Consider the following 25,255-nt stretch of genomic DNA (forward strand, 5'->3'; position numbering starts at 1 on the left):
AGTATTTTATGTTTGAGCTCTGTTACATTTTTCATGTGATGGTCCATTGCACCTGGGGCTTGGCCTTACGCTGAGCTAGACAAAAACAAATTAGAAGTTTCTCCTGTAGTAGGCAGTGCTTTGTTATTTCCTAAGCATCTCCTATGCCTGAGGCGAGCGAGATTAGGGGAGGATTACTGTCCATGCGCGCATAGCTTAGAAAGCTGCTTTGATTACAAAGCCCAAAAAAAGGATATTAAATTTTTATTACAAAAATATTTGTTTTACTTCAATCCTCTCCAAACAGCAGACTAAGTTCCAAGCATTCTCCTGCTCTGCGGTCACACTCCAGTTTCAAGAAGGGAGAAGTGAATTTCCAGTGCTGTTTTCCTCCTGGAGATCACAGCCTGGAGCTTTGCCTCGCACTGTTTCCCAGATCTATCACTGTGAGCAGGGCCTGGACAAGCTGAACTTCGTCCTGCCAACAAGGAGTGAGGGCTGTGAGAAACAGCAGCTCCCTGTCATTATTTACACCTTTAGGGTTTCAGTGAGCTCAGTTCCCTCCCTGCTTCTCCATCGAGTGTCAGGGCAGCCAGGCAGTTCCTTGCTACTATGATTTACCATTTGTCTGTGCATTTGTAATTTTTTTCTTTTTTTTTTTTTGCCTACAGCAACTTGGTTTCTAAATTGTCTCATGAACAGATGTATGAGTCATGTAGGTTTCCCAACTCCAAAGCTTGGCTTACGCTTTCCCTGTGCTAATGACACCTCTTTCAACAACCTTTCTATTTCTCAAACTGGCTGCTTTGCTTACACGGGAGGGCAAACCATCTCCAGCATCTCCTGGGTTTGGAGGCTTCCTCTGTGTCAAATCAGGTCTGTGTGTGTGCCTCAAAGGCAGCAGCAACTCCTTCAGCGGCTTGTAACACACATAAATCAGGGTCTAGCTTCGATGGCTTTGGCGGGGTTACAGCTGTGACTGGAACGCGAGGCGATGGAAGCAGGGCCTGGGGCTGCGCTGAGGGACAGCGCAGGACAGTGATATTCGACCCGAGCCCCCCAAACCATTGTGGAATCACCGAGTGGCTTCTCTGCGTGACAGAGGACAGGAGCCTCGCTCTGCGGGGTTGGCCGGGAGCAGCACCGCTGGTGGGGTCCGGAGATGCCGAACGCACAGCGGGCCGGGCCGAGCCGGGTCTGGCGCGGGGCCCGGGGGGTCCCCGGCCTGTCCAGCGGCGCCCGCTCGTCCCCATGGCAACGCGCCTCCTCTCTCTGGGCGGGATGGCCAATTGGCGCCACGCACGGGCGGGAGGCTGAGCTTCTATTGGGTCATTCTTACGTCCATCAACGTCTTCAGAGACCAAGGGGCTCGTGAGGCCTTCCGCGTGCGCAGGTGGCCCCGCCCCCGCCCTTGGCGAGTGTTGATTGGTCCTTTTGGGGGCGGGGTTTTGTCTCTCTCGCCTCAGGATTGGACGAGGGCACGGTCAATACGGGGCGGGGCGGGAGGACGGGCTGGCGGGCGCGTTCGAACGGCGGGAGGGGCTCGGGTTCTCCGGTCACCGCCACTTCTGCGGGCTCCGGCTCCGGGTGCCGCGAGGCCCGAGGGAACCCCCCACGCTGGCGGCAGGCGCGCTGTGCCCCTCGTGCATCCCAGGCTCCCGCTCTGCCTCCCGCTACCCCCGACATCCCTCCTGTCCCGGGAGGGCGGGGGGAGGCAGAGCTCCTCTCCCGTGCCGTCCACTCCCAATCCAGGACAGGCCGCGCTCCCGCCGGCTCCTCCGTTGCCGTTCCGGGAGAAGTGATGGGACAGGCTCCGCGTTGCAGGGTCCTGAAAAAAACGGGCACTTGCCAAACTGCGGACCAGGTTAGTGCTCGGGAGGATCCCATATGTCCAAGCAGTTCCCTGAAGTCTTTGTAGGGAAGAGTGGTGGGCTGCGAGGCAAAGCTCAGCAAGCCACTGTGGGGATCGTCACAGTGGTCATTGGGTTTAACACCTGGGTGCAAAACTTTCTCTAGGCAGGTTATTCTGCAAAAGCTTTGGGATACATCATCCGGTCTGATTCCTTGCTGAAAAGGGGGATGAAATGCATCTATCTGACAAACTATTCCAAACCTGTTATTAAAAGCCTTCAGGGATGGAGATTTAAAGTGAAAATTGAGCTGATAGAAGCTGAAGTGCTCAATGTGTCGAGTTCCTGTTTACGTTGGTCCTGTTTGACCTCCTTATTTCAAAACCTGAGTTTATTTCTACATCACTGATGAGAGAGAGAGAAATAGGGAGTTGCTTTTACTGAATCGAGCTCTAGGCGAGAAAAGACAGGAACAGCTCTCCCATGGTGCCAGAGCATTTATCGCACAGAATTTAGTGTAGGTCAATGAGAAATGAGTTGCTACCACAAAATCCAGGTTTTCTTAGTTGTCATACTTCAGGTAACCTAGAAATCATCTGTTTGTTTAAAAATCCCCGAACGTGTGCTTGAATGTGTATTTACTCTTTTGACTGCAACAACAAAGAAGCAACTCTGAACTCTCTGGTAGGTGATAGTGAGAAATCATTCCCTGATAACTATGAAATTCTGATTCTGACCAGTTTTGGCCTGGGTTATCGGTTGGACCATGTGGCACAGCTCTGGTCTCGGGGCGTGACCTCTCTGTGTCTGACTGTATGTTTAATAACGAGTGCAGGGGAAATGTGAGCACCGTTGACTTTTTGATGTTCTGACTGAGACAATGGCATCTTCTGGAGCATAAATTGTATTGTTTGAGTTGAATTTATGTATGCTTATAAAAATTATGGGAAATTAAAAAATTCTCTTTGATTTGAAATTCTAGATGTGACTGAGGAGACTCACTGCAGTATCTCATAACTGGAAGTCAGAGGGACAAGGGTGCTTCTGAACAGGTAAGAGACAAGCAGCCCCTTAAACTTTTCTTAACTGTAATTAATTTCACTCCAGCTTTTGATTTTAGAACCTCAATTTTTTTCTGTCTCCTCTTTCTAGTCAGTTTTCCTGTCTTTGATTTACAATTTTACCTTATGTTTTATTGGAATTGTTGTTTTATCTGTTTATACTGATGGCTTTACACTTTCAGAAGTAGCTGAGAAGACTTTGCTATTATTCCTTAGAATTTCAGATAGTGAAATAAAGCTCTTTTGCTGCTGCCACTGCTCAGTTAACAGTAATGATTAAATCCCATAAACATTCTCTTATCCTTGATGGGAAAAGCCTTGAAGGTAGGTTGACAGAAAGCATTCCCTTTCCTGTTGATATTTGTAACTAAAATCAGGCTGTAAAGTGCTGAATGCATCCAGAAAGCCCATGCTGGTCTTCCATTCAAGCAGAGCAAATGCAATCACCAGTGCTGTCACCCTTTGAAGGGTTGGAGCACTTGAAAAGAATTGGATGATTTGTAGATGGATTCTGACCAGGCCTCAGTGTTAGCAAAGGGCAGGTGGCACTTCTTCCCATTTCTGAAAATCAAACCCATTTTGTGCAATTCATCCCCCTCTCATTCCTCAGTCAGTGCTGATTTGAGGTAAGTGTGATCGTTGGTGTGGAAAACAAAGAGCCAGATCAGATCCTGGTGATAGAATCCCACTTTGGAAAGCCAGAATATTTGTTGTGTTTATGAGAGGTATTTCTTGGGGGAAATGTGTGGGAAAATAGCTCTTGTAGAAGTGATGAGAAGTTTGGCTTAATTTTTGGGTCACTTCACTCGTATGTATTTGATTGTAGCAGAGCTGGGGAGAATGGAAGAAACTCTGCCTTTATACAGGCATAAAACCCAGTGGCTGTCTCTTGGCCAGTGTTCCTGATTTTCCAGTAAGCTGTGTGCTGCACGGAGGTGTAGAACCCTAATGGCTTGTTGTATGCCATTAAAAGGTATTGTACACTCATAAAAGAATGACATTTTGATCAATGCTGCTAAAAGAATTACTGTCTTGACACAGAAAAGCTTTCCTGCTGCAAGTTTAAAAATATGCCTTTAAAAGCTTTTTATTGAATACCTTTGCATCCCTCAGAAATGTGCTATTTTGGCACAGGGCTGCTCTGAAGTAACTCCATGTTGTAACCTGAATGCAAGACCTCGTGTTTACCATCAGCAGGGAGTGAGGCAAGGCAGGTGTATTCACTTACCTACTGTCATGGGGACAAAGAAAAGCACCTTGAGCTGCCTGTATGCAGGCTAAAAATACAACCCCCTCATTTCTAGAGTCCCAAAACACTTGAAAGCTTTTTGGTTTTGTTTTGCCATTGATTCCTCTCTGTCCCTTCAGCTTTCTTTTGAGTGTCCCTTTGAAGCTGTACATTGATGGTGGAGGCAGGCAGGTGGCAGGTAGGGAAACCACAAATGTCTCCACTGCAGCTGGGTCCTGGCTTGTGGACAGGTGGGCTCTGCTGGGAGAAACTTTGGCTTGGAGCTGTCTAAGCTGGTTCTGTAGTGTAATACTTCTTGTGGCAGAAATTTCCCCTATGTGTGGTTAAAAGAGCTTGTGTTAGAGCTCTTGATTAATCACAGCTGCTGAAGAGGTGTTGTACCTGGCTTGGTCGAGGCCAGAATCACAGCTGGGCTGTTCCACACGGCTGTGGCTGACAGGTGGGAACCCAGGAACCCCAGGCTGGGAATCGGGAGGTAGGGCTGTAATTCCTCAGCTCTGTCGTGCTCCTTACGTGTCCTCATGCACTTCTTATGTTCCTTGAGCTTTCATGTTTCAGGCTTTGAGTCGTTCAGCTGCGTGTGATGATCTAAATACAACTTTATATAAAGGGGGAGGGATTACCAAAGGAGCGTGATGTGTGAGTTTTGGTGTAAAGAGATCCGGAATAAATTGTTCTGCAGGCTTTTTCTTCCTCTCCTTTCTATATATTTATGGTCAGAACAAAGCAGCAGATGTTCTGGGCACATTTGGTATGTGTCAAGTCCTGTTGTGGGACTCTCAGTGGCTGGGGGGATCTCAGGTGCTTGCTAAGAGGTTTTGTAACAGGTGAGTGAGATCACAGCATTACCTGGCATTTCTACACCTCAGAAAAAAGCTGTGACGTGTAGTGGGATTTCATTGCTGAAGAAAGCAAAATGTTTAGTTGCACCAGGTGTGAGTAGCTCCCTTTAAGTTTAGCTTTTCAAGATATGAGAGTTCCTTCAGGAAAAAGAAATATTAATGCTCTGCATGATCTGCAAAGACAAGGTATGAAAGGAAGAAGCAGGAGAGCTTGAATGTTTGTTATTGGCACATGAGGATGTTCCTCAGAGACCTGTCAGTAGACTTGCCATCCATCATATTTCCTTCCTAATTGTCTCTCATATACCTGAGTTTTGTCCAATTTGACCTTCAAGGAACACATGAGATGCCCAAATGCTTTCTTACCTCTGTTTCAATCAAACTTTTGGCAGCTTCCAAGGGGAGGTGTTGGTTTTGCTTTTCTAATGTGTGAGTTTCTGTCACCAGCTGCTGTCGACTATTTTCCAAAGCCTCGCTTGTGTAGTTTTAGCTTTGGAGGAAATTTGAAAGCAAAATTATCTCCATGATCCTATTTACCCACAGTATCTCCCTGAAGCTCCCTACAAATGTTTTTCTACAGTGACCTTTTAGATTACCTGCTTTCAAGAGAGGCTGCCAGCCTGGAAGTGGGGCTTAGGCATGTTTTCTTACATTTAGCTATATTAAAAACAGTGATCTTTTCTCCACTCTTCTTTACCTGGCAAACTAAATGGCTTTCTACCACTGATCCTTGTTTTCATGACTCTAATCTGTAAATTTGTTCAGTAATCATCTTGTGCTTTTTTCCAGAGTACAGACAAAACTGCTGCATAACATAAGGTCATCTCTTGAGGGTGGGATAAAAGAAACCGTTCTCTTTTGTGTTGATATTTAATTGATATAAGCTGGAAACATTTATTTAGTGTTTGGCCTCATCTGCAATTACATTCTGGGGCCTATCAGTCTCTAGCCCACTTGATGTGTCATGTTGATTTTGAGTTTCTTAATCAAATGTCATTTTGCATCAAGTCAACTGCCTTACAAAAACCTGCTATATCTGTGCTATTAATTAGCAATAAACTTTTAATTAAAAATCATGCTAGTGCAAGAATATATTTTCTGTAAACTTATGTCGTTAATGTTATATTATCCTCTCCATTTTGTTCTAGCCCGGGTCTTGTATTGGCTATTTTGTTGCTTTGAGATCAGTGTCACATAGACAAGATTATAGCTACTCAAGTCACCAGATTTAAGAAAAACACAACCTCTTATTGTTTCCCTCTGCCCTCTCAAATAGCCTGTGTTTTCCAAAGGATACTAAAAAGGAGCATTAATGGTCCAAACAGCTCCTCAGACAAGCTCTTTCTTCTAATCACCATGGAAATCGAAACCTAGATCTTAACCCTTTCCCATCTGACCTAGTTCAAGCCACTCACTCCAGTTATAAATGTCCTAGCAGAGTCATGGTTTCCCGTGGGACTTCAGCTTGCAGGAATCCCCTCTCAGGATGGTGGTTCCTAGAGGTCCCCTGCTCAACTGCTGGCGATGGCACTAAACGGGTGACTGTGACCTGGAAGGCCTTTGTCACTGGTTTGGGCAGCCAGGATTAGATCAAGGTGGGACAGAAGCTGAGGGTCTAAATCTCTTCGGGTTATTATTTCAGGTGAACTACATGGCTTTGGCTTATAATTGATTAAAATTTGATGTTAATCTTTGCAGCCATGAAATAGGGAAATTCAACAAACTTTTACAACTAACCCCAAATCTATAGAAATTGGTCCTGGGGGTGCAGTATTGCTGCCAAGCCATTCAGCATAGAGGCCAGTTGTGTGATGTGATCATAGAGTTCTTGGATGTCAGATGGATTGAATTGCTATAAGAACTGGTGGGAGCATATCTTTGGGCAGCAGAAACAGGGAATCTGCTTTTTTTTTTTTTTATAATGACTTTTTCGAAATCAAACCTCTGTGTCTCATGTTTGTGGCTGACTTCCTGTGGGCATGTGGATAAACCAGGTCAGTTTGCTCACTTGATGTGCATAGAAAAGTGTGAAGAGAATGAAATGAGAGCAATAACTGAAGGCTGTGTATTATAGTGAGAAGAAAAAAGGGGGGCATAGAGGAAAGTTGTGCCTGTTTGTAGAAATATTTATGAAAAAATTGATAATTGGAAAATAAGATGGGACTATCTCTTGGGAATAAACAGATCAATAAAGTCAGTAAGATCAGACTAGGAAGGTGTGTGTTTTGTTACTTTTCGGAGTCATGAGAAACACCTTTGTACTTGTGAAAAGGGCATGTCCTGAATTCTGAAATTATATTGTACTGAAGTTTTTGGACAGTAAATCAACTAGTAGCTCAAAGTGAGGTTTGCTTTTAAGTCTGGAACTTGGGTTGCAGTACATTTCCTCATTCTGGGCCTTGCCCGAGGAGCAGCGTGCATGTGGCTGAGGGAGTAACTCACGTACTGAAAAGAGCTCTGGCTCATTCTGCTCTTCTTCTGTTTTTAGCAGGGCAGGTTGTAGGATGTTTTCTTTGTAGCTCTAGTGTTTGGGCTACAGGGATTTAAAACCTTTCAGAGGAAAAAAAGATAGCTTCAAATTCAGCTCAGAGTCTGATATTTGTTTTATTAGTGGAAATCTTTGTCTCCTGTGTTTTCCCCATTCTAGATAACCTTTTCTTGTCATCTAAGAAATTAATTTCTTTGTTGGACTCATTGCAAGTAAACTTGATAGCAGGAGTGCTGTTATTGAGGCAGCTTACACAGTGATTTGCTAAGTACAGCCTCTTCATATAATGTGAAGCACAAGTCGATTTATTGACCACCACTGGGATTTCAGGAACTGTTGAACTACCTGGTTTTTATCCTTCTCTCATAAAATTTGCTATTGAATGTCTTTTTTCTGGTACCTGCTTGGAGAGGATTCTCTTTGATATGCAGTAGTACAAGAGCATCAATCCTACTTGTTTCTGTGCTGTAGAGTTTGGCTTTTTAATGAAGTGTCTATAGGGTCATTTAAGGTACCTTACATGACATCAGACTCTTGAAGGTTTTCCTAAAATACTTTCCTGTGCCAGGAGGACACTAATGCTTCTCAGCTGTGACAACCAGGTCCATGGCTGTGCTGCCATTGGCATAGAGCATATCCCAGTGACAGCAAAGCACTGCAGAAAGGCCAGCTCTGCTCTGAGCACAAGACTGCTCTTCTTGCAGTGCATCTCCTCTGTCAAATATAATCCACTGCTTCTCTGGAATGCTAAGGAGTTATTAAGTATATAATTAGATTAGTTGGTGCTATTTGCTGTATATTCATAATGCTTTTTTCCAACTTCCTGCAAGCACTTCTCTAAGTAAGGTGTATGTTAGGAAGGAAAACTGTTGTGTCTGGTAATCTGTAAAAACAGTTTTAAAAATAGAATCCAAGTGAACTGCACAAGTGGATTATTGATTCTCGGGGATGTGGAGAGAATGCTTTCTGTGAAGTCCTTTCATTGCTTCAGAGTCTGCACAAACGTCAGGGGCTTGGGTGGGGTGATGTTTGTTTAAATAACAGACACTAATGGATAAATCATTGCTCATTCATCTCCTGGATTTCTGACAACTCTTCCCAGCCACTGTTGCAGACAGGATGTCAGAGCTGGGGTACTTGGGGTGGAACTGGATACTTAGAGGTTATGGTATGTGGTGGTGAAGGCCTCGGCATATTTGTGTTCTGTGAGCAATGGTGCTGTGCCATGTTGTGTGATCAGCCTGCCTGGGACTGGGGCTGATGCTAAACTGTCCACACTGCTGCTACAGGCATCAAAAGGGAAGAGGGAAGTGAAGGCAGAAGAGAACAGTTATTAGAGTGCGTTAGATTATTGCAACCAACCAAAGGGCACAGCGTTGTGTTTGAACCCTGATGCTGTGGCCAGAGCTGCAACATCTACCAGCCCAGTATTCAGAGGGGCTAATCCCATCCAGTTATGTACTGTGGTTAAAACTGCTTATTTTTGTTACTATTTATGCAGACATTAAATGACAGGAACAAAAATAGTATTTTCCAGACTCCCTCTTTGTTTGCTTTAATCTTATATTTATTTTGGAGCAGCACCTTAGTAGTCCTAATTAACCTGAATGCTGGATTGTGAGAGATCCTTTTGATTTGACTGGTCCCAGAATTATTTTATTTTGCTGTTAACTGCAGATTAACAAGCCTCAAAGGGGTGCACAAACTTGCTATTGGAAAATAGCTTGTGCCAGGTGCATGGTTATCAAGCCCACGGCCAGCTTGGTTTTATTTCCAAGACAGCTTCTCCATCTGTGGTGTAGAGGAAGCCCCAATGCCCAGGGGTGAAAGCCGGGCCATCGCTCTGCCCCCGCAGCTCAACCTCATCTTCCGTGCGGAGCGTCCGGCTGTGTGCCCGGCTGTTCCCTCGGAGCCCAGCCCAGTGTGCTTCCCTCAGGCTTTGTCAGGGCTGTCCTCTTGGAGACTGACATGAGGAATAGTCTCCGACACTATTGGCAAGTGGCTTTCACGCTCTGTGGCAGATCTAATGAGCTACAGCTGCCTGGTGAAATCCTGCTTCTGATCCACTGAAGGGCTCCCAAAGGCTCTGCTTGGATTCGCAGACTTTATTTATTATTTTTTTTTTTTTTTGTCTTTTGGAAGCGGATGGAGAAAGCACTCTTGGAAACTTCTTCATAATTCACACTCACAAGTGTTGAGTTTAGAATATGGCACAGGAAAAGCTGTGAAGCTGACACATATACAGGCATGCCTGGAAATGGAAACAGTGGCACATGCCCACCTGCTGAGAAAGGCAGGAGTATCAATCACCTCCAGGCTGTCAACAAAGGTCCCCCATGAACAGGTATTTAATGCTTCCTGTTCATCAGGTACTACAGGTGCCTGTGCTGGTGGTTGGTACTCATATAAACAGGAGAGGTGGTGCTGTCTGATGGGAATGCAGCACTTGCAGCTGCATCTTCCAAAGCTTGGGATCTGCAATTGGTAACTGTGTTACTGTGTTTTTCTTCTGTTTTTTACTCTCTTTTTTTCCATCTCCAGTTTCCATTTCATTCTTATTTACACAACACTCTTTATTCCCTTTGCCTTGTCCCCTGCCTTAGGGATATCAGCTAGCCTGAACTAGCCTTTTACATTGGAACTGAAGCTGTGAGAGAGCAGGATCAAACACAGCAATATTCCTCTCCAGCCAGTGAGTGATAAGGTTATGGACTGACATATTTAAAGAAAATCAAGAGGCACATTACTAAGACTTCTAGGTACTTGGAGAGAAACTTTGGACGTGAAATGCTAATAAAGTGAACTCATTAGAAATACGTCTCACTTCTATGGCAGAAAATGCTTTTTCTTACTCTCTTGTTTGTAGTGGTTTTGACATGTTCATTATTAAACAAATAATATGACACAGCTCCTCTGTTCGGGTGATGTAATGAAACCCTAGGGACTGGCTCAGGGGTTGGGACTTTCCTAGTGAGAAGAAAAGCTGCGGGGTCACCACGTTTGCAGTTTGGAAGGAGAATTCTCACCCAGCTGAGGGCTTCTGGAAGGTGCCAGGTGCATAACAAGTCTGCAGTCATTTTTATACCACTTCTAAGACTGAAACAGAAAAGTTAGGTTCCTAACTGGGGAACAGAAGTGTGCAAGGACTGCTGCCGTAACAGTTTATTTGGGAACCGTTTATTAGCAGGTGCAGGCTAAGCATGCATGGGTGTGAGTCTTACAGGTGCACGTTTTTCAGCCCCAGCCCATGTGGCTGTGAGTGGCCTCTGCTGCACACTTGTGTTAGGACTGTTTGTGCCATGCTGTTACTGTTTTCTGGGTAAAATTTGTAATGTATGTAATTCTCAGGTATGTGGTCTTGCCTTTCACATCTCCTAACTGAGAAAATAGATTTGTTTCTTCTCCTCCCTCCCCTTCCTTTTCTATCATCTTTTGCCTGCTCAGTAGTTGCCCAAAGAGGAACCTGAGCCCAAAATGGTGAGCAAGTGAGGGTCTGCCTTGCATCCCTGGTTCAGACACCACCAAGCAGCTTCTCCACTCTGTCTTTAATTAAACTTGGGTTTTCTGTTGTTGTAGCTGGAAGCACTGTGCTGACACAACTCACTCTTGTATAGAACAGATTAAAATGTCAATGTTTTAATGTTCTCATCTGTGGGAAAAAGAAAATAGTTGGGTGTTTTATAACTTAAAAATAGACTGTGCTGTGGAAAAGGTTTCTTGTGCAAGATGGAAAATGACAATTAAAGGTACAGAGTCCCATTTAGTATTAAGAGTCTGTAAAGGGCTGAAAAGAGTGAAAGGATGAAATCTCTTCAGGAAATAGGCTATATTGGGGCATGGCAGTTTAAAGCAATTATAAACAATTACAAATTTATCATGTTTTTATTAATTCTACTGAACTCTAGTTATTCAGCTCCTACTGAACACTGATGCTAGAAAAGGGGCACCGGGCGTCTTTTCCCACTACTTTGTTGCTCTCTCACACTTATTTATTTATTTGAACCCATATCCTACTGCCTGGCTGCTGAGGGATCAATTTGTTGGCAGGGGTTATTCAAACATCAGCAGAATGCATGTTCTTACTGTTCTGGTTGGACCTGGCTGCTGGAGCCAACACAAACAGCTCTGGTGTGGGAACTGATGCTTTGTGTTTGAGTCAGGCTGTTCTTGGTGGTCTGTCCTTACTGCAGTAAAAATGTCAGGGGTTTCTTTTCCCATAGTGTTCATTTGTGTTCCCGTTGTTCCATGTTTGTACAATCACTGTGCCTGTGGACAGTTCAAATAAATACTTTGAATAAATTTTGTGGTTTTCTTCACTTTCAGCTCTTGCTTTCTGGAGGTTTGGGTTTTTTTCCACTCTATGGCTTCATTTCAATGGCTTCCCTCCAACTGTCAAAGGGAATGTGGCATTGTGTGTTTGGTGTTTGGTTTTTTGCTGTTTGTTTTTTCTCACAAGGAAAAACCTGACTGTGGGTGACTGTGGGGACACTTAGGGCAAATAAGCTTCAAGAGTAAGCAGAGTGCCTCCAGAATGCTCCAGGAGCCAGGGTACAGGGTGTTTCAGGCTGAGCTGTGCTGGGGCCGGTGACACAAATATGGTGCTGCAGTCTCAGCCTGGGGCTCCCCACAGTGAAATCAGAGTGTGCTTTTCCAGGAGAACTTGGGCCCTTGAAGCACTTAGTGCTGTGCTTTGTAACACCCATCCAAGGATTCAGGAACTACCAACATTCCTTGCTGGCTGTGCTTTGTTGGTCTAGTGAAAGTCCAGGATGCTGGATGGTTTGAAGCTTTCTGTAATTCTTCCTGTTACCCTCAGGGCACACTGAAAAATTACCTCTTTGTAGAGTCTTTGGGATATGATGCAGTCCCAGATCAGACATTTTTCTATTAAATAAAAAGTCTGATAAGCCTAAAAGCATTGAATTTGGTATTTTGAATCTCTAGAGGCCAATACCAGTGTGGATCTATTTGGGCTAATTTACTGAACTATTTAGTTTCTCCTCCTGCATAACAACCATTCCACCCCCAGCATTACCAAGTCAGCTCTGCCTCTGTGGCTGCCAGGAATAACTTTGCTTTGCATGGATAATTAACTGGATTGAGTAACAGGGAAAAAAACCCATTTTATTTCCACACAGTGGTAATAATAAATCTGTTACTACTTTTGGCTCTCCACGTTATTGCCATACTTGGGTATGTCTTAATGAGGAAGTGGCTTCCTTTGGCTGAGTTCAAATACCAGCATGGAGTCTGCCCCAAGTGCAGGGCTGGGCGGGTGAGAGGAGGGCAGAGGGGGGTTAAACCAAGCAGGCATTCCTGCCACAAATAGCTGTCTTTTTTTTTTTTTTTTTTTTTTGTTCCCTGCAAGCTGTAAATTTCCAGTCTTTTCAACAAGGTAAACTTGGGATTTCTGATTGTATCAGAATCAAAGCTTTGCTAAGATGGAAATCTTGCAAACCAATTTTTTTTTTTTTTAAACCAAAATCAATCTTTCCTGTGGTGATATTTGGAGCACCCCACTCTGTTTTTTTCCCCTGAGGGTATTTGGAGCAACCCACTCTGTTTTCCAAAATGCACAAAATATGGGTATGGGACCTGCCAAGCTCACCACAGGAATTCTCTTATGTGATGGAAGAACCTGAGGCTCAGATATGAAGTTATGAGTAACTCCCAACCACAATAACTCTCCCGTCTCATAACAGCTTATCTGACACTCTTGGGACCTTTTCCAGAACCATCTCCTCCTTTTCCCATTCATTTTCATCACCTATTTTGTCTCATGTTCTGGAGCCTCGTTGTCCATCAGTCCAAGGAGAGATGGACTTGCTTTCTGCAGAGAGGGCTCTCACAGCTGCTGGGAGCAGTTTCTGAGTGTTTTGCCAAATACCCAACATCTCAAGTTGACATATTTGCAACTCATGTGTGCACTGCTGCTGTCACGTGGTGACAACACACCCAGCTGCAATTCCTCCTTTGGCTGATCCCTGTCATTGTCATGGGAGCCACGAGTGCTGCAGACCCCTGAGAAGGGACAGTGACCCAAAGATCAGTTTGAGGAAAGGTTGGCACAACAATGGAAAGCTGAAAGCTTCCAGGAAGAAATGAGCAAACTTGTTTGATGGTAGAGAAAATTAAAGGGGGTGTTTGTTTGCTTGTGTCCATTAACATTTCCTTCTGTTGGTCTCGCCTGTGTCCCACCTGTGTTCCCTCTGTGCCTAATCCATCTCTGCTGTTCCTTTTCCATCATCCTCTCACCATGTCAACCTCCTGCCTCTAACCACTGCCCTGTTTCTTCCTGCAAAATATAAAATGCAAAAATTAGCTTAGTTATTGTTAAATGGATGGAATTTGTTAAAGGAGGGAGGAATATGTCACCCTAGATTTAGACCTGCAGAAGTTTTTATGGTTGTAAAACCAATCACTGAATTAAAAAATGACAAAAGGAAACTGTTCAAGAAAAACGTTTAAACTATTCTTGGTGAAAAGTGCTCTTTGCCAAAAATAACTTCATTTTAATGAATCATTCAAGTGTTTGGAGGAAAAAAAAATAGTCAGAAAAATAAGAACCGAGAGAAATTCACGTCCCTCCTCCCAGATAGTGCTAAAACACTTAGGGTCTGAAATGGCCACATGGAAAATGGGGGTTAATCTGGGCTCAGTCTGCAAACTCCTGTAGCCCGTAAAACACAGAAGCATTCTCCAAGATACACTGAAGAGAAAATAATTCTTTTAAACATAATATATGCATTTTTAAATTATTTTTAATCTTGTTTCTACCTCTGTAATTGGAAATCTGACCTTTCTGACTGTTTAAATCTATTATATTTTTAACCATTTACCTGTCTTGTGTCAGAGATGGGTACAGATACAAGTGTCCCAAGGTTGTCTCTCACTATCTCTTTGGAGATGATAAATACAAATAAATCTGTAGACACCCCAAGGAGAAACTTGCAGCCTGACGTTAAGGGGACTTGAGGCTTGCACAGTGTCTCACATTGAGCTGTAGTAGCATCAGATTCCAGACTGATTTCCAAGTGCAGGATTGAAGAACACAAATCAGCACCCTATGGATGAAAAACCGATAAAACTGTTAAAATGCTGAACCTAAACAGAACCTAGAAGTAGAGAGTTCTTTTCCTTTCTGAGCCTATTTATGCATTTACTCAATTTCCAGGTGGGCTCAGTGTTGTGCCATAGATGTTCAAAACCCTAAATATGGGAGCTAATCATAACGTGCCAGGTTTCAGTCTTTATCTGCTCATTGTTAGAGTTCAGATGTGGGTATCTTTAGGAGTAGGGACAGGAAATACATCCCCAGGGATGTGGTGGAGCCTCTACCACTGGAGATGCTTCCAAACAGAATGTTAGAATCTCATCAGGGCCCCTTTTCCCATGAAAGAATGGTCTTTCAAGGTCCCTTCCAGCCTGGGCTGTTCTGTGACTCTGCACAGTCAGAGGAAGAACCAGGATGTTCAGAGGCTGGTAGAAGAGGTCTAGAAGCATGTTTGCAGGAAGTGGGAGAGGTGATAAACAGGATCTTCTCATAACTGAAATCTGTTTGCTCTCTCTTTTCCATGGCAGAGTAAGTCAGACTTCTGTGGGCTTTCAAAACCAAATGAATGATGGTCTTGACCAGCACTGCGGTGTTGCTAATGACCTCATTGCTGACCACAGCTGCTGGCAGTCAGGCTCCCATTGCCACTGCATTGCTGATAGGTTTGTGAGGCATTTTTCTTATTTAATGAGTTGATTCTTTTTAAATACTGTTCAAGCTGTAATCTTGAATTAATGAATTTGGGAACATGGGTAGTGCAGGTTAAGGTCTGTGAGTTTATGTTCCTTATTGCTTCGTGCGGGTGAAGACACATCAATCACATCATTAAAAATAGTTGTTTAGATGACTTTTCTATTTTAATTCTGAGGCCTGCAATAGCCTGGGTGTAAGTACAAGTGGCCATGGGGCTTCTTCGTCCTGTCTGCTTTGCCAAAGTATAAGCCTGAATGGAGCACCAATCTGTTCTCTGGTACCAAATTTAGAGTAAAGTCAAACTGGAAGATGGATCATTTGGGTTTGCCTTCACTGAGTTATAACAAGGTTATCCTGACTTAAGTCTGAACTCCACAGAAATGTTTATTTAGCAAGATGTACCTCTGAGCTCACTGGCCACGAAGCCGCCTCGATCAGCAGTGGGTCTGTGCTAACACTGCTGCTCCGCAGAGCAGGCTCCAGCCAACTTCAGGGCTGATGGTACTTCTCTAAATCTTTTTCTTAATTGCTTTTCTCTGCAGAGAAATTCCAGCTGAGCACATGCTCTCACGTCACTGGCAAAGAATTTAATGTGGGCCTGACTTCTGCCCTGCAAATAAACATGAGAGAGATGTGCTCAAGCCCAGCAGCGAGATGCCTGTGAGACACCTCTGTGGTCAGCACTCTTCAGAGTGCTCTCCGAAAAGAAGCCAGCTCAAAAGAAATAACTTAATTGATCTGTATAGTCTAGACACTTCTGAAACAAAGACAAGCTTTATGAAAGAATGGTTGGTTAGACTGTTTGGATAAATACTGAGTATCTTTGATATTCCTGGAATTTAATTTACCTTGTTCTGAGCAAGGAGAGCCACAAACTGAAGTTATTTGTTTGCAGAAACACCAATTTTCTTTGAATCTCAGAGGCAGATGTGCAGATGGGAGAGAAGCCATGGTGCTGTGAGCAGATATGGACTGAGGGCTTCAGCTGGGCTGACACTGATGTTCCAGGTAACCCTGTGCTCAGGAAGCAGGAACAACCAGTCAGCTCTTGGTCTGCGGGACTCGCAGTGCCTTTAGAGACACCTGATGTACCCCAGGATACCGCCCATGTAGTAGCTGCATTAAAATCCCACCACTGTCCAACTGGTGTTTTGAATGTTCAGCAGAGGAGAAAGAAGGGAATGGATTACTGGCAACATCAAAGGCCAACTTCTTCTAGTAACTTTTTTATATTAATGGAGTCCAGGCTGTGGACCCAAGCGATCCTATGTGTCCTCTCAGTGCTCAGCTGAACTCGCTGGTCCTGAGGCTGTGTACTTCCCCTGGGTCATGCATGGCTCAGAGCCTAGCAGGGCTCAACTCCTGCTGCTGCCGTGTCCGTGTGACACAGGGGACAGCTTTGCTTACTCCCAGGCCTCCTGTTCTCACAGGGATAGCCCTGGGCACCTCGTCCCTGAACCTGCACCTGGCCAGCTCAGCAAGGTGTTCTGTTCTGTCCTCTTGTGGGGTTGTAGTTTGCAGGTGTAGCACAGATTTGTTTGTGTAGATTTTGGGTTGTTCTCCCTGAGTCTGACAGACCTAAAGGACAGATCTGTCCTTGGCTACATCGATGCTTCATTGCTGACTTTAATTACGTAGTTTGAATGAGAAGGGAGCAGTTTGCCTTGGGCCCGTGCATACCTGGCACGCGTCGTCACAGCCTGGCAAGCATCCCTTAATCCGGTCACCAGCTTATATCTTCATGGGCTCACTTATTTTTAAAAATCCTGCACAAAGCCCAGAGAATTGGGGCGTTTTTGAGGGGAGAGGTGTGACCTGCAAACCTTTGATTGGTTCTGTTCCTGTCTCACTGTTCTGTGTAAAAATCATTTACTGGTTTTCCTTTTAAACTGTTAGCTGACCTTCCATACGGATTCCAGCTGTGCATTAGCATTGCTTGGGGATGTGTTTGTATCTTTTGTCTAAAAATACCCAGCCGGTAGGATCCATGATCCATGAAAGCTAATTGAAACAATTTCTCTTCAAGTTTTGGCAAGTGAAGCATGCATTATAAGCATTAATATCTATAAATTGAATTGTTAATGAATCTAGACACTAATAATGAATGCAATTTTGTAGGCTTAACTAGAAACACTAAAATTATCAGGATCTGGAACAGAATTTTCAATCATTTTTGCTTATTAAATAGCAAAGCTATGCTTTTAATAAGCTAATCATTTTTATTTGACCCCATAGGAGTAGCTCAGCTGATTAGAAACAGGTTTCTAAGTGCCAAACAACATTGTTTTTCTCTCACTGCTTTAACCACCACAGTACTGAAATCTTGGGTCAGATGCTGATCTCCATTGCTTATCCTGCAATTCCTCTAAAAGAATTTGCAGTAGAACCTCTCTATGTCCCATTGAACGGGAGAATTCTCTTTGCAGATAAATCATTCTGTTAGCTGCCAAAACAACTGGAGCTTGCCTGAAGCATTGTCAGTGCACAAAAATACAATATATGAAAGAGACTTCTATTTAGTATTTGTTACATCAACAAGTAGAAAAACGCTTGATACAACTCAAAACTCAAGACCAAAACTAATAAACTGAAATCTTTTCCTCCCCTAATTTAAAATTAGCCTTTAGGATTATTTTTTGCAGCTGAAGAATATGGTAAGATTCAGAGCTATAGCAAGAAAATCTTAAGTTCTGATGATTTCCTTTGAAACAGTTTTGTGAAGTTTGCCATTCCTCCTGACTCTAGTGGCTGGAGACCAGGAGGGCACATGGAAACCGATTATTCTGCAAGTCTCTCCCGCAAAGTTTCTTCTCTCCACACTGCTGCTGGCAGCCCTTGCAGACAGGCTGTCAGCCTTTATGGATCACTAGTGTGCCTTAGACAAGCAATTTCTTATACCAAAAGATTTAGTAACCCTACACCATTTGTTAAATGAAAAAATCAAACTTGGTTATCTTGCAAGGTAACAGTGAAGAACAGTCTGAAAGGTAAGGGAAAGGGATGTCAAGAATTTATCACTGGATTTAGGGCTGGAAAGGACCATGAAAGGTTCCTCCATCTCTAGAGACAATTGATATCCTTATGGAAATGTATTCCAGTGCTTAATTATACTTTCTATTTGAGACTAGGTTTTTCCTTTACTTAATCCAAATCTCCCTTACTACAGTTCATATGTACTTCTACTTTTTTTGTGTTCCATGAACATGGGGAAGGGTTTTCACTCTCTGTCACAGCCTTCTCAGTATCTGCAGGCTCTTTCCATGTCTCCCTGCTGCCTCAATAAGCCCCTCCCCCCATTTCTTCCTTTCTTCAGCGTAGACAGACATGGGGTGGCAGTGAGGATAAGGGACTCATTAACATGGGATGACAAGGAAGGAATACTGGCAAGCTTGGAGGGATGAGGTGGTCAGGAAAGAAACATCAACAGATGGAACCAGGTAACACAGTAGGGGGTTCAAAATACTTCACCAAAATACTAATGGGAAAGAAGTGGAGTCCCACAGTTTGATTGAAAACTCAATGGGAAATTAATATTAAGTTAATCTGGAAATACACATTAAAGAGCAGAGTACTCTATGCAGGAGCTCTGACTTAGCAGACAGCATTGTAAATGTTACACTGAAATATTTAGCTGAAGTTGTTGAGAATATCTTTACTACTTAGACGTCCGTGTTTATGATTATTGTGTCCGTGTGCCCTGGGATCCTGTTCTGCTGTCCCTTATGGCTGCCAGGGAACCCCGGAGCACCTTCCCTGCATTTACGGATCCTTTCCCTGTGCTGAGGGCGTTACAGGGAGTACACAGCAAATTCCATCGCGGGGGGCCATGGTCACAGTCCGTGCGGAGTGTCCCATCTCGAGGCTGAACACTTTCATCATGATATGTCTGCAAAATGAAATGTCTGAGCTAACCTGAGAGGGGGAAATGCTTGTGGGCCTTCCCCCACCCCATACCTTTCCCTGTTGGACAATATGCTGACAGAAAAACGTCTCAGCCTGAAGATTGTGTCCTGTCCCACTGACTGCACTGGGTAAAGGAGAGGATGCTGGGTCTGGGGTGTATGTTCCTGTTCTGTTTCTTCTGTGAAAAGTCCATATTCTGGGAGACAAATATTAGAATTATCTTTAATAACTGATATTAGAATTCATCCATTGATAACTGCTGCGTTTGGTTTTATTCTTTGCTGTTTTCTACTTTCAAAGATTCCTTTTCCCAAACCAACAGAAAAAAAAAGGTTTTCTCAGTGCTGCTGTCTATTGACATTCAGCAGAATAACTGCCCTGGAGTTAATTCCTCCTCTTAAGTAAACTGCTTCAGTCAGGGCTGTTAGCATGGAGGATATTGGCATTCCTGTTTACTGAAGAGCAGTCTTTCAGGATCCTTCCTTTTAAAGTGAATTTAGTATGTGTATATGTGTACTTTTCAAAAAATGTAACAAATAATCCAGATGAACCTGGGAGCCTGCTAGCAAGTCACATGCAAACTGAACCAAAAATATTTTAGTCCTGGAGTAAACATTTATGAAGTGTCTGTGCCACCCTTTGCAAAGGGATAAGGTGGTCATTGAGTGTGCTACAATGTGCATCCAAGAAAGAGCTGAAATAATATTTTTTTGTACTTCAAATATTTTGGCATTATGAATGATAGTGTAAATCAGATAATGTGTTAAAGCCTTGCAGCCTCTTCCTTTCAGTTGAAGGCCAGTTGTGTCAGGTGCCAGCCACCCTCCTCCTCCGGAAAAGAAGTTTCTGTCCCTCAGAATTCCCCCTGCCACAGGTGCTGCACTGTCATGGGTGCGAGCTGGAGAACACTCAGGCTTCATAGTTTGAGATGCAATTGTTTCAGATATAAAAACCCAGTCACACACTCTATCTCAAACAAGTACTGGAGAAGGACTTTGCCTGAGCTCTTTTTGCCTGCTCTCTATAAACAGAAAAATCAATGGTCTCTGTTCTTTTATTGAGGGGAAAAAAGTATTTTCCCATCTGGGAGGGCTAATGGGATACTCTGGTGTGCAGCACCATTTTGGTGGTGAGGGAGGTGTCCCCACTTGATCTCTCCATACAGAAGTCTTCACCCAGCCGTTCACTCTGCTTCTGGGGTGGAAAATTCCATGTTCTGGCCCTCCTGGTCCATAGCTTTACTGAGCCTCTGTGGGATCCTGTGCAGCACTGTTTGAGTATGGTCTCAAGGAGGGTATGACTTGGAAGTCGTGCCCTTTTCACTGGCCAAAGGGCTGGTGGTACTGTGGGACATCCCTGTAAACTTGGCTGCAAAGGTTGAATGTTCTGATGGCCAGTGACGGGCATCTGAGCTTTCCAGCTTGTGTCTGAGTCCCCAGCAGAGTCAAATCCAACACTACCTGTGTGCAAAGCTAACAGTTAGGTAGCTTTTTTCCTAGATTTCAGGCCAGCGTGATCCAATAACCTTTACTTTGGTCTCTTGCACATCTTTCTGAAAAACTAAGCATGTCACATCCTCAGAAATGAGAGGAAATGGGATAACCTTACACCTAAATTGACATGGTCATGTCTTCTGTCTTTCCTCAGTGTTTTACCATTCCATGTTTTACGTGGCTCACCTTTCACATTGACAAAAGAGACGAGATGTATGTTTTTTTATTTTCTAGAATGCATGACTCCTTTAGAGCAGCTCTGTCATTTATCTTGCCAAATATTTAGCAGTGCTCAGTATGTGAGGCTCTTCAGGAAGAAGATGACAAGATTTCTCATTCTTGCTGCCTAGAATTTAAACAAATATAAAAAAATTGATGTATTAAAGAGGAAGTGGAAATAATTGACTAAGTGTGATGCTGGGAGCTAAATCATTGTTTTAGCAATGAAGAAATACTAGCCTGGGTTGGTGGAGCTGCTTGGATGCCATGCAATAACATCAGTTTCCATGTTGGATATCATGACAGTCTGTTGCCACTTTCCAGAGGACTATAACCAAGTTTTATCATAATAGCAGCCCTCAAAATCAAGAGAGTTTGAAGCAGTAGCAGCCTTGCAAGCAATTACTCCCACTGTTTATTTTGTGTGTGTATATTTATCTTCTTCTCCTCATCCTCAGACTCCCAAGTTTTTATCAGTGTTCTTGCAGAGTGGAACTGGAAGTTGCTGACACACTCCAGGCAATAACATTGAGCACAGGGAAAAGTGCCTGCATCAGTGGCACAGGGAGAGCAGGTTGTGGCACATGAGGAATGTGAACAGGTAACTGCTGTTTCTGTTTTTTCTAGTGCAGGAACCAGCTGAGGACAGTTGGTTTACAAAAAGAAAGGGAAATACTTTTTAACAACATCTAGTAAAATTTATGGAATTCGTTGTAAAGGCCAAAATCATAAATGCATTTTTGTGCCACACTTTCCATGACCTGAAAGTCAGATGAAATGGTAATTCCAAGCAATAGTGTGCACAGGTACTAATGCACTCAGATTTTGGTGCCATCTTCTGCCGTCCTGCTAAATTTCAGTCCAACTCAAATTATTCAGGAAGAGAGAATCCTGCACTGGTCCCTCAAACTGAAGAGATGGAAGATAGTTCTGGACAGTGCTTCAAGAGTGATAAATGTAATTTGATAACCTGGGTACAACACATAATTGATTAAGAGCCCACTGGAGGTGGAGGGCACATTAGTTTTTCCTGGCACAGGTGGGTCTCTGACCAGAGTTTGGCACCTGCCCTGTCTTTCCTGTGAAAGTGTGGGTGTTTCCAAACTACACCCAAAACGTTGAGGGGAAGAGAGGAGCTTTGAACTTTCCTTTTTTGGTTGTTTCTTGATATTACATCAACATTGCTTTTTCCATCATGTTTGTCCACCCCTCGCTCCAAGCAAAGATGGGTTGGTGTTAGCAGAGGTTTTTTGGTGTAGCCGGGAATAAAACAGTGTATTTTGCAGCCTGCTCTTTATTCTCGATTCAGGACTTACAGACTGTTCTCTGCAATGTGGTAATGAGATCTGGGATAATAATGTCAAGCTGTATCTAAACAATTGGATTAAAGCAAGCCCTTGGAGTAGGACAGAGGTTGGTGTAACTTGCTGGATCACATGGCTGATTGCTGGCCAGTTCCCTAGGGACAAAGTTTTTCCTCCTGGCAGAGCTCAGCAGCTAGCTTTCAGCTTCTTTCATGATCAGCATTTTGTATCCAATGTTTTAAAATGTTTGGAAAATGCAGCATAAGGGAGATTGAAGGTGTTATCTTTAATTGGACTAACTTAAAAAATTAATATTGAAAAGCTTTCTCCCCCTTGTGTTGCTATTGACCTGATGTTGAGAATAGCATGTGCTGATCTGGTGGAGAGGAGAAGGGAAACATACTTTGCTTTCTGTTTTGGATTTTGGGAGGAAGGAGACTTTGGATTTGTAGACAGAACTGAGGAAGAAGTCATGGAAAAAATGGGGAAAGAATCTATAATTTCCTGTAACCACTATTATGTTTAGAAAAAAATGGTCTGAGCATGAGTAGGGAATATTTTCAAAGGTGTTTCTATGTGTTGGGCTGCCTGTGACGATTTGTTCAGGGATCCAGCTGGAAAAGGTTCTTTAGCCAGCATGCAGCTGTTGGTAATATCTGTATGTCAAGTTCAGAACCAGGAAGGTCTGAAAGGTGGATGGACCTTTTTTTTTTTCCCCTAGTAAGGTTCCTTTGCTAATCACAGCTCATTCTACTCAGAAAGTGATGGCCTTATGGAATGGAATTGCAATTGCCTGCTTTGTCCTCAAAATATTACTTTGTCATCCTTGCCTTTCTCTCTCCCTTTCTTCTTGGAAAATTAACATTAGATAAGAGCGAGGTAGATTCTTTTCTGTCTTATTCATTAGCAGCAGCAGTGTTGTTAATCATGTTTTGATTGTAGAGCCTGTATTATGAGTGGCCAGAGAACACAGAATTAGTTTCAGATTTTCATAGCTAGAAGGTGGGAAAATCCTCCTCCGGGTTGCAGACTAAGCAGATTTCCTCTGGAGATCATTGAGGCACAATAAACTGCAATTTGGATGCTTTTTTCTATTATAGCTTTGCTCTCCATGCACAGATTTTACTGTGGGAAATATATAGCCCACTTCTTGGAGGGTCCTGTTGTCTTTTTTTACATATACCAGTTTCAGCTGGTAGAGTTTTCTGTTTTCTTCTTTTCTTTCTTTTTTTTTTTTTCTTTGAGTCTTTGAAAAACAGTTAGAATGTTCCTGAGGAGCCCTTAACTGGCTTTTTGTGTCTTCCTATGTGAGTTCAAAGCCTGCCAAAACCTACAACCATCCTCCCTGGGCAGCACTCAGCAGTGAGCAGTGTGAGAGCTGGTTACTTGGCATCATAAATAACTTCAACCCTTCTTTTTCTTTTAAGCTTTATAATTTATTTAAATTTGCAAAAGTGTTTTGGTTTTAATCAGCTAATAAACGCTGTGTGTCTGTGACTCAAAATACCTGATGCATGTGTTAATAAAAACACCACCCTGAGTGCATGAGTATGAGGGAGTGTGGCACTGCAACTCTGTTTATCTTACCAATCCCTGCTCTCACCTGCTCTTGCCATCCCGATGTGCTGCAGTGCCGTATTTCTGACAAACAGAACCAAAGGTACGAGTTTGCCTGACACTGTTTTCTGACTTGCTTAATCTTCTGGCAGAGTCTTCTTCAGAGTCTGCCCTGCATTGCCTTGATGCTCTTTTGTCCCTCTCCAAGTGCACGGAGCTTTTTGTTGGTCACTGGGATACCTTCAGCATTACAGGAGTGTTTCTAATACCAAATTTTACTCCCGGTGTCTATATTAAACTCCCTCGAGTCTTCCTCATGATTTCTTCTTCTGAAGTCAGCTTACACGTGTTCCTTCGGGCTTTTTGCATCAACACTTGATAAGTGTTGATAAGATATGATAGCACATTCCTAAGGAATCCCTGGAAGCACAGAGCACACATTTCACTGCGTGGTGACAGACAACCCATGTTTAAGATGTTCAGAAGCAGAGCAGACCCTTCTCAGCCCTGATTTCCTTAGAATTTAGTGGAAACTTCAATGTCTGATGAGGAATTTGAGGTGGAACATGAAACAATCCTTTTCATCCTCAGCTGAAGTGTCAGTATTCATTTTGTCCTTGGTAATTAAAGAGAATTTCTTGTTTTCCTTGCTCTTTCAAATCTGTATCAGTAGGATCTTTGGAGTAATTGCTCAGAACAATAACATGGAAATAGAACATCACTGATCTCCCTGGCTCGGAGATTTGTGAAAGGGAATGAAAAGAGGGAGAACTTCCCTGTCAGAGCTGCAGCTCTGCCTGAGCTCGGTGGGGTCTGAGCAGGGGAAGAGCAGCTCTACGTCAGCTTTGAACGCAATAAATTCATGAATTTGCTGTGTGAGAGGAAGTTGCACATAACAGGAAAGACAAGATTGTTAAAAAGTCTGATAAATTTCAAGAAACTAAGCAACTAGTGACAGAGAAATGGGTGCAAGAAATATTTAAAAAGAAAACAAACACAAGTAGAGAGAAAAACAGGCAAGGATTTAAATATATCATAAGCACATCACAACTAATTCATCTGATAAAGGAAGATACAAGACACAAGAGGTGATTGATGTAGCTCAAAGATTTGATGGTACAAAGGCGCCTTTACTTGAAATGATGAAAGGAAATAGGGCAAAAATCAGAATATTGGGGATTATTTACAACGTAGAGAGAGGGACAGTAATCAAAAAGGCTGAGTAAATTGTAAAACGAAATAAGAAATGGCTTATGGTGTATGGGGGGGGAAATTACAGAAATCATTACTAAACAGAGAGTCAACCAGGAATCTGAAATGGATGAGCCCTGAACTGATCTCATAAATGGGCCTTGACAAAGGAGAAAACACAGCAGCACAAGGCTATCTGTGAGTAATGGAGACATTTCACAATGTGGGATGTTAATAGAACACTTGGAAAGGATGAATCTAAATAGAAAACCAGTTCTACCCATAATATGTGTCCTCAATGTTAAAGAAATTAATTTTTTTTCCCCAAAACTTGGAGAATTAATTTGGAGGATAATAAACTGCTGAGATAGC

At 43.2% G+C, this 25,255-nt stretch overlaps 2 long non-coding RNA genes across 5 annotated transcripts in view; one reads left to right on the forward strand and one right to left on the reverse strand.

Annotated features, from left to right (window-relative positions):
• Window positions 1–226: 226 nt before the first annotated feature.
• On the reverse strand, window positions 227–1,188 carry LOC113994379. Its single transcript, XR_003543059.2, has 2 exons — window positions 794–1,188; window positions 227–457 (listed from the first exon to the last, which is right to left on the reverse strand). It is a non-coding gene; the product is annotated as an uncharacterized LOC113994379 (long non-coding RNA).
• Window positions 1,189–1,535: 347 nt separating this feature from the next.
• The window catches only part of LOC113994345, a 33,631-nt gene continuing 9,911 nt past the window's right edge, over window positions 1,536–25,255 (forward strand). For all 4 annotated transcript variants that reach the window (XR_003543040.2, XR_005565399.1, XR_005565400.1 and 1 more), the window contains exons 1-2: window positions 1,536–1,843; window positions 2,812–2,881. This is a non-coding gene — a long non-coding RNA (uncharacterized LOC113994345). The remainder of the gene's footprint in view (window positions 1,844–2,811; window positions 2,882–25,255) is intronic.

The sequence above is a fragment of the Pipra filicauda genome, unplaced genomic scaffold (genome assembly GCF_003945595.2).
Source record: "Pipra filicauda isolate LSUMZ 115617 unplaced genomic scaffold, ASM394559v2 scaffold46_size3722508_pilon, whole genome shotgun sequence".
NCBI classification, from domain to species: domain Eukaryota; kingdom Metazoa; phylum Chordata; class Aves; order Passeriformes; family Pipridae; genus Pipra; species Pipra filicauda.